The sequence below is a fragment of the Elaeis guineensis genome, chromosome 4 (genome assembly GCF_000442705.2).
Source record: "Elaeis guineensis isolate ETL-2024a chromosome 4, EG11, whole genome shotgun sequence".
In the NCBI taxonomy this organism is placed as follows: domain Eukaryota; kingdom Viridiplantae; phylum Streptophyta; class Magnoliopsida; order Arecales; family Arecaceae; genus Elaeis; species Elaeis guineensis.
In genome coordinates this window covers 58,030,718-58,046,519 of record NC_025996.2, presented here as the reverse complement: position 1 = coordinate 58,046,519, position 15,802 = coordinate 58,030,718, and the positions used below count along the sequence as shown (strand labels likewise).

The following is a 15,802-nucleotide window of genomic DNA, read 5'->3' as shown; positions in this document are numbered from 1 at the left end:
CATTTCCTGGAAGTAAATCAGTCATGTTGAAAGTCATAACAGGAAGCCCAGAGCAATTTTCTAAGCTTAATTTACCAATATGCTTATCCTAATCTGCCTATATTATTTAATAAATTCTAGATGGACTAGTCCGCGCAGCAATAGAATTCTCAAGTCAACTAATTCTGACAAAAGCTATGATTTTCTTTGGATTTTGTGGATCTTGTTTGTTATAATGTCTCTCCTTCTATTTCATATTTCTAAGTTGATATATGTGGTTGGAGGAATCCATAAATTGGGTGATTTGGATTGAGGACTTACAAATATCTGGGTGCCATAATTGTCTGAAACCCCATTTCATATGCAGCATTCAGCCCTATCCATAATGAGAGAAAATCCATTATATTTGCCAAATACTCAGATAAAGTGCTTAGACCAAATGGCATGCTCACAATGTTTATGTAGAGTGGGAAAGGGTGAAGGATATCTTCCGCAAAGAAATTCTTAAGCCAACAGCATTAGAGTAATTGTATGGCAAGGGCGATGGCAAAGAAAAAGGTAATTTGCGTAATAACTCAAGTATTGTTTCTTGAAAAATATACAATTATTATGTTAGTTAATAGACTGGACTGGGTTAGTTTGGTTGTACTAAAACTTCTTCAAGACAATCATTGTGAGTCCTACTTTTGTTGTTAATTATCTTCTTATTCTAGTCGAGTAAGTGTGCAATCAAAAAAAAAAAAAAATAGAATGAAAAAAAAATGTCCTCAGCCTTGTTTCTTCTTGCAATATTGACGTGCTTACTAAGGATTAGATATCTCGACGTCCGCAAACATTTATTTATCCTGCCACAAACATTTAGTCAACTAATTTATCCTTTCCATGAGTACTAATATTTTTATTAGTTCATAAGATGTTAGAACCAAAATGATCATTAATTATTAAATACATTCCATTTATAAACTACTTTTTCATTCTATTTTTCAAAAAAAATTATTATTATTTTATTACATAAATTTAAGTTTACATTATTTTTATCTCCCGGCGCATCCCACAAGCATCATTCGTGTTACTGTTATTCCTCTAGGAAATAACAGCACTCTATTCTAGCACCCCATCCAAGAGTGCTGTGCTTCTCTACGTTAGTCAGTCTTGGTTTGGTATATTCGCTCCTCGGAGAGTGGACCGTGCCCCTGGTTTCAACTTGAACCAGGAACAACTAGTGATAGGAGCCGCCAGTCTTGTTAGTTTTTTTACTAAATAGTAATTTCTTTTCACTCCAATATTATTTAATACTTATATTTAAAAAAAATAAAAAATCTGCATCCGTATCTATTACTCTAAATACAACTCCACAAATATTCCTCCATTTCTATCAATAAAGTTAGGGGAAGTGTCTCACTTCCTCCACTACTAAAAAAAAAAAAAAGGCAACAACAAGGGGGTAGATAGGAGTTAATCAAGGCCTTAACTTTCTTCATAGGTTTCTGTTCTTTTTTCACTCGTCCTTCCCCACTCCAATTACACTATAAAAAATTTCTGCTCAAGGCCTGATTCTACCATGTATTTGCAATTTTGCTTGCTACTTTGCACATTGAGTGAAATTTGGAAGTAGGAAAGCCATCCATTGTCACCTGAAGAGGAAAGTAGTCATATTTTGTAGCATTCAGCGCTGACAGAGTATTTTCTACAGTTAGCTCATGTTACTTGGCTTTTCCGAAGAAGGATTAGCCCACAGACAACTGGTTGGTTGATTAATACATCACAGGCTTGTCAAATTTAGTATACAACCCTACTATACTATAAATGAATTGGTCTTCGCATGATATCATACATACGAGATAAACAAAGTCAACACCCCTTCTTCTGGACCTTGCTATGATGGAAAAATGTGGAGCATTTTTTGTGATAATTACAACAAGACATTTAAATTGTGGTTTCTTTTTATTTCATGTACACAAGTCATATGATGAGTATACACTGCAGAAAGTTCATTGTAATTCTGAGATTGCCTTTTGTAGGTATCTGAAAGATCTTTGATATCTAATAAATCCCATAAACCAAAATTCGAAGTCGTCGATAGTAAGTATCTGGATATATTTCTGGTTTGGCTTGTTCATGTTCTCACTTGAGATGGCTTTCTTTATCCTTCCCAATGGAATCAAAACCTACAGAAGGCACCACATTCAGTTAGAAGCTAATATATATGAGTGTTCTGTCACATTGAAATAACTTTGTAATAGGATTAAGAATATTATTCTCTAATTTTGTTCACAAAAGCATCCAGATTTTTTTCTTATCTTTTCTTTTTTCTTTCTTTTTTTTTTTTTATTATTATCTAAGGGTGTCTGTGCCAAGAAAAATAGAGAAAAGAGCCTTTAGATTTGAAATACCTTGTAAGGCACTCTGACCAAATCTGCTTTAGAAGAAGTCAGTGCAAGGGATCTATCACTGTGAAATGCAATTTTCTCAGTTGAAATAAAGAGCATCCCTGCAATAGGGCCGGCTGTGGTTGACAGATAGCACTGGAAGGCCTTCAGCAATTTCTCTCCTTTTTCAACAGAGAAAGCTCGCCTGAAAACTCTCTCCATGCCACCTGCTTGAAGAATCCTTGCCCCTAAGCTCAACTTGCCCTTCATAGTTTCAGAGATCTAGGCCCCAAGGTTACTGCAATTTGGTATGATAACAAGACTGCTCATCAGTGCCAATAAATATTATCAATTAACAACATATATCTGATGGATTACATTTTCCAGAGGCTAAGCACTAAATGTGATAAAAGCATATGCTTGTAAGCATTCTTAGGAATAAATGGATGTTCTCTTCATTCACATCTGCTTCTATCTCACTTTTGTTAGGAAGCATGATATCACATTGTACTGAAATTTGGATGGAGGGTGTGGGTGGATGATTACCATGCTCTCGGATTCCTTGCACGTAATTGTCTACTCCTTTGCTGATCTTGCTTATCCAATCAACCATTGAATCTTTTTTATCTGCAATTCCAGAAAATTCCCATTTATATACAGATCAAAGATTTCTTTTAATTTTCTGATAAAATCAAAAAGTAATAATAATTCACAAAGAATATAAGAAAGATGATCATTATTACTTTGTTTGCAGTATGTGGACCCATATGAATCAGATTGAGGGTATAGGCCAGCAGGCTCACTTGGTAATTCCTCTGCTGCATATGTGACAGAGCTGACAGGAATTCCAATGACATGGCCATGGTTTGGGCTCTTCATTTTGAGATGAAGCTCTTGTAACCTACTAATTCTTCAACCACTCTTGAGATTGTTTCTCTGAGAGCTGTTCCCTGCTCCAAGCGACCAGTAGGGAGTTCTTTTATAAGGTGAAGCAACCTAAAAGGTGGTGAATATGTTCAACTTAATGTGGCTTTCTGAATCAGCACTTTATTCTGTTGGGTCATCATCAGCTCATCCGGAATAAAGTCACTCAATGGTTTTGCGCCATCCATCCACCTTTGCAAAATATTCCCGCTCTTTCTATAACAGGTGTTAATATTTTTAAAATTTTACTTGATAAGATTACTTTATATTAACCAAATCATTAGGTGTAAAGTTCTTGCCTTTTTATTTCTTTAAGACAATTTATGTGCTTATCTTCTAAAAGGAGAAGGTGCTGACATGTATCCTGATAAAGAGTCGAGCTGTTTGTTACAACCCCCACAAGAAGGGTCGTTTTCTCAGATTAGTTTAAGGTTATGCACTGGATTTTGCCCTTCAGGTGGATAGCTAATGCTTATAGAAGTCTACGGCTGGCATGTAATTGGACCCTTCTGATGTGTAACACCATCCTTCAATAGGATGGAATTAAGAAACTGATAATCTTCCTCCCTTTTGCTATTCTATTCTTTCCTTCTGTTGAAGCTTTGTGCCGGTTACACCGACATGGGTTGACACAGCAATGAGTCATCCTCTCATCATACGCAGCTTTGAGTCAGCATGTCATTATGCGTTCGGGTGTGTGGTGTTGACAAGAGAAGCTTCTTTGAGCTGGATATTGTGGCTGGAATGCCTTTGTCTGAAGTAATCAAAAAATAGATAGGAGTCCAGCAAACAGAGGGATAACTGACATTGAAGTTTGCCATTAAGCACTTTAATCTACTTCGCATTTCTGAATTTAACTTCATCTTCATGCTTATTTTTGAGATGGAAAAACTGCATATTCTAACTCCTTTTCTTAATTCAACAACTGTCATTCGGCCAAATGTCTTTTGCATCTTGTTGTATAGTAATGATATTATGCTTGCATTGTAACAAAAATATAATGATACATGAACTGACATATATTTCCTCAAAGAGTTTCAGAGAAACAACATAGTCAACTTGGAGTGCACAAACTTTTTCATCTAAAGAGGAGAAAGAATGAGATAAGAAACAAAGAGGTTCAAGTCAATTGTTGTGTATGGTGAAATACTCCAGCACTCTCTGATTACTTGTATCATATAGCCTTCTGATCTCAGAGGAGACATGGAATTGAATTTAAGGAGTAGATGATAATGGAGATTCCATTTTACAAGGCTTATATGAACCAACAAAAGCAAGCTCTTTTACAAATGTCAGAAACATTTTCCTTGCTTTACTCCAGGAATCAAAACCTATACAAGGAAGGCTAACCTTATGGGACACAAGAGAAAAAGAAAGATGCATATACCCTTATGCTTATCTGTAAGATATGCTTTCTCCTTTTTTCTTCATTCTGTGGTGGAAGTACATCAGAGATAATGCAAGATGCTACTACTTTTATCATGAACTTTTATATACAAACCTACCTCTGGAAATGGCCCACACAATTGTGAGCAGCATCACATGTTGCAACAGAACTGGAGAATGAACCATTAAACAATAACCTCCACCATGGAGTAGTTAAGGCATAACCTTCATCTACAACTCTTGAACTTCTCAAGGAAAAGAAACCAATAAGTTGGAGTGGATTTGACTCACCTTTCAGCAGACAGCTGAATCAGCCACCTGCACTCCGCTACAGACCTTTCACAACTGCATGTTGAAAATTAACAGAACTTGGATTCAACCATAACAAACTAGAGAATTTTTAAAAAATTCCTCCACATACTTTGGATTACATAAACCGGAGGCATTTCATAAAATACAAAATAAAAGGAATCAATTTGCGGAGCTGTGCAGAATTGCTAGTTATGTTAACATAATCTGTGTTCTTTTATTACATCTAGCTAGCTTCTCTGATTCTGAAGTTATGAAGCAGGTGAATATATGATACTGAGAAAAGAAACAATTAGAATTTCTTCACCAAAAAATAGCATTGGCATGGATCTATCTTTCTATTGGTAGAGACTGCTTTGTAGATGATGCAACATATGGACAAAAGCTCTATTGCTAACTGCCACAAACTGATAGTGGGAATAGAAAAGCAAGTCTGCTCAATTCATACTTTCAATAAATTCATGGTGCAATTGCACCATTTTCCCAAAAATATAGAAAGCAAGATTATAAGAACCAAACATCAGAACAGCCTTTAATGTTTTGTGCATTAAAAATGAGTATATGTGGGGGGCACTGGATAGGGCATGGGAGCAAAAAGATTCACTGGAGCTCCAGGGATTACATTTCGAGTAACTGGCACACCCAAACCATATGGCATATGTGGTGTGGAAGCAATGAGAAATTTGACTGGAGTGGGAACTACAGAAACAAGAGGCCCCCACTAGGATGGTAGTCCCATAACACCCACCCACGAGGACTAGCTGATGGCTGAGGAGATTGCCCAGATGACTGCAATTGTTGTGGGCACATTTGTTTTGACCCAGGATTGGCCCTGGATGTGCAGATATATCCCCATTGCCCATTTTGGTGATGTCATGAACGCTTGATGTGAGGACCATACAGACATATATTTAATTCCACATCAACTATGAAATGGATAGAACCTTGACACTTATGCAAGGCCAAGGATTCAAATAACACCTAACTAGTCTTTTGGGTGAGATCTTAGGTTATTATCAATCATATTAAAGCAAACCCAGTCTATAGCCTTCGTAGACCAAGAAGCACTGCAGTATGGATCTTTAGCCACAAGCCAATCATAGAATTTATGATTGGATTTGTAATACTTATGATGTATGTCTAGTCTTACATCGTTTATGCACTAGGTAGATCTTAAATGCTTATATACTGTGAAGGAATCTGAATAATACCTTTAAATTAGTATTTTTGAATGAGATCCTGAATTGTTACACTTGATCACCTCTTATCAGATAGATGAAATACTCCAGTGCATGGCTTGTAGCTGTGACAATATGCAAGATAGTTATAACTATGCACCATAAGCAAATCTCTAAGATTTTTGCCACTAAATCTCTAAGTTTTCTATCAACAAATGGGTTTCACCACAAACAAACTGCACATTCTACTCTTGCCAATCTTCCATGGTCGCATCTTGTTTCTAGTTCCCTAAAGTTGCCATAATATTAAGCAATCAAGATATTTAGGATGGAAACAAGTTGAGTGAGCTTCGAGCTAGAAACTCAATAGTTGCTCGAGAAGCCTCCCAAACTTTGGCCCAAATAGCTAAGATCATGATGATATAGCAGGAGCAGTAATGATGAATCACACACAAGTATGGCATAATTTGTTGATTCAAACCAAGCAACAACACTAGCATTGTTGATCGAAGATCCAAAGATTTGTATATTTAAGAAGATTTTACTGGTTAGAAAAGTATTATGTACAACTCCACTTGTGTTTAATATTCTAACATGAGATTAAATTTTAAACAAACAAGTAAGCACAATGCTTTAACCAACTGTGCTAATGAATGTGATTTTTCGTTATTGAGAATATATATCTTCAATTCTCACTAGCATGGGACCCATGCTTTGCAACGGAGCTGTGTAGGATGCAAGGTAAAAAAATTTACATTTATAACAATCAAAAAAGATATCGTATATGATTTACATTTATGGATTTTTCATAAAATATATTATTATTATTATATTAATATTAAATATTATTAATATTCTAAAATATTATTAATAAAAATATTATGATGTTTATCAAAACTTATTATTTTTTTAAAAATACTATTAGTATTATTAATATATTATCGATCTTACTATTTTTACTAAAGTGCTATTAGTTTTAATTAGTAAACTACTACACTAAATCATTTAAAGGGAGCAAATAACTCATTTTCATTTTTTTTTAGTTTAAATCTTTTTTAGGTATGGATAAGGGTCTTTTTCTTTAAAGGGAAGATTTTTAAAAGGCAGGGTTTTTTTATTTTTCTTCTCCCTCTCCTTGTGTTCCTTCTTCTTTTCCATTTCTTCTCTTTCTTTTTTTATAAATTCCACCAACTACCATAATGCGCAAAAAGCAAATAGTATAATAAAAAATAAAAAGAAATTATTATACTTCAAGAACCTCCAACAAAAAGAAGTAATAGATTTTCTATATATTAGTAAAATATTACAAAGTTATGTTAGCTGGATAATACAGATAATGCAGCAAGCTCAAAGATTCAAAATAAACAAAATACACTTTCTCATAACAAAGAAAAGGCTACAAAATACCACAAAGAGAATGATGACCTCTTATAGATGCCCCTATATGTAAACATTCAGCAAAAAAGGCATAGACCAAACAATCCTAAATTATATTTTCACCGATCAATGATTCTAAATCTGGCCAAAATATTTTTTTTACATTTTTCAACCTCTTTCTCCAATTCACTAAAATAATCCATCAACCTTTTGTATCTATCTACTAGTATATGATGCTCCTACTGCAGTTGCCTACGCTCATGCTCCTGATCTTCATAAGCATTGTTAATTTTTTTGTACATATATTTATAGTATTTCTTATCTTCAAAATTATGATTCTCAATTTAAAATTTGAATATCTTCTTAAACTTGTTTATTGGAAATTCTATAGCACTCTTATCAAACTTGCTCCAACTCATCATATGCTCATAGATCTTAAGAACTTCAGGTGAATCACCTCCCTACTCTACCATAATTTCTATATAGGACTTTAACCAGTCATTTCTCGAACTCAACTCCATGGATTGGTTTTGCAAGTCTTATTTTATCAATTTTCCCCATGATCATTTTTGACTATATTTTCACTAATTCCATTTCTGCAAACACAATCAACCATGAAATTAGATATATAATAAAAAATATGTTAAAGCATAATAAATAGTTTTTATACAAAAGTTTATAGTGAAAAATAGATTTAACATAATATAAATTAAGTAACACAAAATGCAGTAGACAATATAATTAATTATCACAAAACTATATCATCTAAGCATCAAATTTGTACCAAATTGAAAGCTTTGATGATATGATATAATTTCTTACAAACTTAAATATCCAAAAAGATTTGAACCTTTTTAAATTATAAGAGATGTAGATTATGATTAACAAAATAATTTCTCAATTTAAATAATCTATTATGTACTTTGACATGCTAAAATAATGGGCATATCTGTTTTCATAACTAATTGATTTATAATTAGATATGTTTAACTCAAAATTAGACTAAAATGGTAGAAGAAATGAGGTCCAAATGAATTAATAATCAGTTTTATGGATAACAATTTACATGTTTTTCATAAAAAATTTCATATTTTTTTTGCACACATACATGTGTATGCACTGCTATATATTATACAACTATCAAAAACTAATTTTGTTTCCTTCATTTTTTTTCAAAGAAATGCAAAAAAATATACAAAATCATTCTCCTCATCAAGAATTCAAAAACTTTTAGAAAAGCTCCTTATATATAACAAAAGTTTTTTCTATAAATTTAACCCTATACATCAAAATATCTACCTAATCATTTTTCAGTTCTCTATTTTTTTCGATAGACATATCATAGTTCTACTGCAAGGTCATATACCTCTACTCAAGATCATCATAAGCCATATTAATTCTCCAGTATTGATATTCATAATATTTTTTATCCACATAATTATAGTCATCAACCTCAAATCTAAAGTGATCTTTTAAAATATTTATTGTATATCTCACCGCACTTTCTTCAAATTCAATTTGCACTCTTCATGTTCATCCCCATATCACTGTACACTCAAAGGGATCATCTTCTTGCTCCTCACCTAATTCCAGAGCAATTTCCACATAGACTTTAAATAAACTACAACCTCAAACCTCTAAACCATAAACCAGTGGCATAAGCCCTAAGTTAGTTAACAGTGATTTCTTGTAGCACAATTTTTAGAGAAATTTTAATTAGATTCATTTCTGTAGTGATAATAAATTGTTGAATCAATATTATAACATAATATATTATATTTGATTTTTTTAAACAAAATAAAATCAATCAAAATAAACAATGAAAAAAATTCATAAACAACTGGCGAATAATGCTTGTCATAATAGCATATTTAGATATGATTTTAAAATATCCATGGAAAAATAAATTAAATTATATATTTAATGTCTAACAAAATAATGGTTAAATCATCATCAATAATTTAAGATCAATATTAAATCAGCACCATAATATTGAAGAACATTTTTTTTCAATTAGATGACAACGTAATATACCTATTAAAAAAATATATACAATGGTATCGAGCATTTTTTCAGAATAATGATATTTGCAATTGCAACAAAAATATATAATAAAAAATATTTCTTCATTAATTTATAAATAACAATATTAATTTGTCCTATCTCCAAAGCCCCATGCAAGAATCAGCAGTATTGCCAATATATTTTCTCCTAAAAAGCAAGAAAATATTAAATCATATATTAAATTATTTATCATGCAAAGTCATAAAAATTATTGAAAAAAAGTAGGATAATACATATTTTCCATTAAAATATTTTAAAAAAATGATAAAATAAATAATTTTTAAAATTTTGTAGCTACAATTCACTCATAAAAAAATTATGAGTATGTCTACATAAAAAATCGAATTCGATTCTATACGATTGCACTCATAAAAGAAAATTATGAGGATACCCACACAATTATCAAAGAATTTTTTCATATGGTTATCCTCATATTATTCTTGTGTGGTCATTCCCATAAAAGAAATATGAGAACATCTGCATGAAAAGCAAGGGACTTCCTTCCATATAGGCATCCTCATATTTTTTTTTTAATGTGGATCTATATAATAAAAAAAATCATAATCACTAATTTTCCCACATACCCTCTTCTATCTTTCTCCTACCACCGTCCACCTCTTATTTCCCAACCCATCTCTCCCCCCCCACCCCCTCCCCCAGGCCCTTTCTTCTCCAATTTCCCACTCCTCATCAATCCCCCTAATCCTACCAACACCCTTCTTCTTCTTCTTCCCTCTCCCACCCTTCTTCCTCTTCTCTAGCTCCCTCCAACCACGCCCCCCCCCCCAAATTAACACCAACCATACTACCTATTTTTAGATCCCCTCTCCCCATCTTTCCCCCAATTCTACCACCTCTTTGGCTCTTCATTCCTACTCTCTAGTCCTCCACGATATTTCTTGGGATTATCTATGCTCTCCTCCCCCACCACATCTCTCCATGTCAACCTATTATCTCTTGCTGATCTCTTTCATGGCCAACACAGTGCACCATACTAGCTCCTGATCTCCTTCCAAGTATTTTTTATTTCTTTATTTGATTCCACTCTTGATCTACTTCTTCTAACATATCTTTTACCTTTTTTCTTCCACCACCTCCACCAAACCCTTACTCCAACCCTAATCCAAGCTCTAATCCATCATGACCGACACCATGCACCACACCATCTCTTGATCTCCTTCCAAAATTTTTTTTACTTCTTTAATTTTGTGTTTCTTTCTCTGATTTCATGACTCTCGATCTACTTCTTCTAACATGTCTTCTACTTTTCTTTCTTCTGCATCACCTCCACCAAACCCTAATTCTAACCCTAGTCCAAGCCCGAATCCATCCAGCTACTTCTTTCTTGGTTCTTTTTTCCTTTATTCTGACCCTTTTCCCATTTCCTCCACTCACCTCTCTCTACAACTCTTCCCCTAACCCTAACCCTAACCCAATCCCATTGCTAACCTAAACTGAATCCTAACCTAACCCTTAACTCTAACCCTAGTTCTAATCTAATCATAGCACCACCCTAACCCTAACCCTTATCCCATTGTTAACCATAACACTAACCCTCAACCTAACCCAACCCTAGACCTAACACCAACCTTGTTGGATTAGGTGGTTTCATGCATGTAGTTTTAAAATTTTGGTCATATGCAGTGGAAATAAATATAGGTTAAACTTTTTAATTTAAACATGTATTAGATCTGATCTATTAAACCACCTAAAATGGATCTACAATACTAACATAATCATGCATCTAAAATCTGACCTAAAATTCTAATCTACCAAGTAGAGGTCCGATCTTCATACCATTGCATAGATCGATCTACGCCGTAGCTGATGATTGTGGATGTCTGGATTTCTTAAGCCGCACAAGCATCTGACCTCTACAGATATCCACGTAGATCTTCATCTGATCTGACCCTTCTTGATCTCCTCGAGGTGCTAGCTCCCTTATAGAAATTGCTTCCTAATGATTGATTGAAGATTTTCTTCAATCTCTCAGACCCTCTCAGAGAAGAAGTATTGAAAGAAGAAGAAGAGGAAGAAGAACCTTTTCTTTTCTCTCTTCCTAAAACCCCACGTGATAAAGAGGACCACGCCTAGATGTCTCACACCCAACTTCCTTTCCCTTCAGATTTTTCATGTAAAAATCTGATCACCCGCTAACTCACATGCCCCCTTTATTTCTCTCCTTTTATTAGGCATCCAATAGGGAGATAAGATCCAATCCTTATCAAATAAGGATTCGAATTCAATTTGAACTCATCCTTATCCACTTAAGGAAAGAGGGAGGCATTGAGAAGGGTTGGCGTGAGCATTCTCCATGCAAAAAATAAAATTTGCATGAAGAAGATTGGCGTGCATATGGAGCATGGCTTATTCTCAAGGGGGCCGGTGCTAGGGAGAAAGAGAGTCCCAATCCAATGGGATTCTCAAGGTGCTCAATTAAACCCTAACCAATTAGGATTTGGTTGCACCCAAGGAGAGAAAAAGTCTAAGTCCAACTAGGAACCCAATTCTAACTAATTGGATTCTAATCCAATTAGAAAATTAGTTACATCAAATTTCCAATCAAATTAGAAATTGATCTTTCTTACAATTAGATTATCTCATAACTTAATTAGGCTTGATCTAATCAAATCCAAACCAAATCAAATTAAATCTAATTCAATTAGACTTGATATTAACCCCATTGCTCAATCAAATTGAGTCAACTTGCAATCCAATTGCTAATTAATCCTCCTACAACTCACTAACTCATAGTGGATTACTTTATTTGCAACTTTTGTATCAGATTAATCATCAATCACATTGATAATTAGATCTAATTATGATTCATAAGCATAACTCAACCATCTGATCAGTCAAGAACTTTCGTTGTGTATGACCCTATAGGTTCTATTCTACCTGATAGTGAGATATACCATGATCCTTATCACAGTATCATTGAAACTTATTTCAATAGGTTAGAATAATTTTAACTCTATCCATCAAGGATCATCGATCATCAAGATAATGCTCGATGAGTCTCACAATCCACTAGTGACACCTAATAGTATATAGTGGTAATACAGTAGAATGAAAGTATTGAATCTCTAGATGTAGTTACCATATGATTCAGTCCTTCTATCATGAGTTCTGACTAGATAGAGGTCATAGAGAACTTGTCAAATCTCTTCATCAGTCATATGCAAGATTGGCTCAACTCGAATTCATTTATAAATTTTCATAAAAATTTTTTTTCAATATTCACATTTGCTTCGATCAAAGACTTTCTGAACTCAGTCTTATGAATTACATAGGACTTCTCCTTATCTATCAAGGTCAATAGATTCTATCTAGGTACATCCTACTTCTAACAGTGAATCTAAATCTATTATAGCCAACAACACCGCAAGGATCTAAATAGCTAAGAGATCAAGTTTATATGCAGTCAAACTACAGTAGCCTCATTACAAATAGCTGAGATATCATAGGTCAAAAGATCACTCACACCACTACAATATCGAGTAAACTACTAACGAGTGAGTAGACATCCAAGAAGTTTCTTGTGTTAATTACACTCAGTGCAAGTTATTCTCTAACAACCATCTACACTCTTATCTCAGTATCTTCATACTGCAGACTTGAGACTCATTTGTTCAGAAGAAAAATGATCTGTACATCGATCTAATTGGATCGATCACCATCCTTCATATTGATCCCTCGATCGGGAGCCTTTAGAAATTAACCATCAATAATATATATCTCAATTTTTTAATATTTTGAGAATATATATTATCATCTGCTAATCCCTTAAACGAATCATTGACACATAAAAATATGATTGAAATAAAATTATCCTTTATTAATGAATAAAATTTACAAGTATAAATTTATGTCCTGAAATTATAATATGCGTCAGCCAACAATTGGCTTATAGGGCACATATCTAATAAACTCCCACTTGTACTAAAGCCAATTGGCCATAAATCTGTCCCATCTTCTCAAGGTTAACTTCAGTCTTCTGCTGGCTGAGAGGCTTCATCAGTAGATCCACCACATTCTCTGTGGAGTCTACTCTCTACACCTCAATGAATTTTTTTTTGAGGTATTCGCGTATGATGTAGAACGCTGCTCTATGTGCTTAGACTTCTGGTGGAACCTTGGCTCCTTAGCGAGGGCTATGGCACCATTGTTATCATAGTGCCGTATAATGACATCCGATGACATGACATCGAGCTCCATAATAAACTTTTTGAAGCAAAATACTTCCTTAGTAGCTTCAAAGATGATGATGTATTCAGCTTCTATGATTGAATCCATAATAATCGGTTATTTGGAACTCTTCCAACTAACCAAACCTTCATTACATAAGAATATACACCCCTATGTAAATCTTCTATCATCGACATCAGACATAAAGTTTGAATCAGTGTATCCCTCCACTTTCAGCTTAGATCCTCCTCCAAAGATCAAAATAAATTCTTAGTCCTTCTCAAGTACTTAAGGATGTTTTTCATAGCAATCCAGTATTTTTTATCTAGATTCAACTGATATCTGCTTGTGACACTCATGGTAAGGGCTATATCAAGTCGAATACATAGCATGGCATACATGAAGCTTCCTATAGCCGAACCATAAGGGATCTTGCTCATGCACTGGACCTCCTCAAGTGTATCAAGACACATCTTCTTGAAGAGATAGATCCCATGCCTAAGAGGTAAAAGTTTTCTCTTGAAGTTTTTCATACTGAACCTCTTCAGCATCTTCTCTATATATATTTTTATAAAAAATCTAGCATCCTTTTAGATCATCCTTATAGATCTTTATTTCAAAAATGTATGATGCTTCCCTAGGTCTTTCATGGATAATTCTTTTGACAACCATACCTTGACTAAGATTAGCAAGAGAATGTCATTTTCAATCAGGAGGATGCCATCCACATACAATACGAGAAATGTGACAACATTTTCACTGATCTTTTTAAACACATACGATTTCTCCTCACTTTTGATGAAATCAAATGATTTGATTATATCATTAAAGTGAGTATTCCAACTCTAAGATATTTGCTTAAATCTGTATATGAAACTTTATAACTTGCAGACATTGTGATCACTATCACTAAAAATAAAATTCATAGGCTACTCCATATAAATATCTTCCTCAAGATATCCATTTAAGAAGGTAGTTTTCACATCCATCAATCAGATTTTATAATCATAATATGCTGCAATAGCAAGCAGTGTCCAGATGGATTTCAGCATGGCAACTGGTGAAAAAATTTTTTGATAGCCAATACCTTTGCATTGACTATAATCTTTCACTACCAGTCTTGCCTTATAGATCTCTACCTTACCATCCGAATCTATTTTTTTTTTTATAGATCCATGTACATCCAGTAGATACTATACCTTCGGATGGATCTACTGAAGTCCAGATATGGTTGAAATGCATGAAGTTAATTTTTGACTTCATTACTTCTATTTTTTAAAGTCAACATCTAATATCGCCTTATAGATTTTGGGATCATCTCTATGATCCCTACTTCCATTAGGAATACTTTCTCTACGTCTTCTACAAATATACCTAAGTACTTTTTAGAAGGATGAAAAATCCTACTAGATGAGATGGAGGAGATACTATATCTACTGACTCACTATAAATAGGTTCTGTCTCTAGGACTCATGGCTCTTCAGAGACCCTCTCTTCGAGCTAAATTTTTCTCCTACTATCTCCATCCTGAATAAACTATTTTTTCAAGAAGACAATATGATGGCTCACAATCACATTATGATCCTCTAAAGGGTAAAAATACTATCCTATAGATTTCTTGGGATACCGTATGAATCGAGCCTTAATAGATCTGCCTCTAACTTATCCACCTGCTGTCGCTTGATATGGATTAGACATCTCCAAATCTTGAGGTAACCAAAACTTGGATTCTTAACATGCCATATCTCATACGACGTGGTAGGAACGGATTTAGAAGGAATCCTATTTAAAAGATAAATCATAGAAAGTAACGCATGTTCCTAAAGAAACAATAGAAGATCTATGAAGCTTATCATGGATCGGACCATATCCAATAGGATCATATTCCTCCTTTCGTATATCCAATTAAGCTGAGGTATTTTCAGAGGCATCTACTATGAGACTATGCCATTGTCCTTGAGATAGCTTTAGAATTCTTTATTAAGGTATTCACCTTCTCAATCTGATCGAAGAACCTTTATGAATTTT

At 33.9% G+C, this 15,802-nt stretch overlaps 1 pseudogene; it reads right to left on the bottom strand.

The window, feature by feature from the left end:
- Nucleotides 1-1,757: 1,757 nt before the first annotated feature.
- On the bottom strand, nucleotides 1,758-3,366 carry LOC105035158 (GEM-like protein 7; annotated as a pseudogene).
- Between the last annotated feature and the right edge of the window lie 12,436 nt (nucleotides 3,367-15,802).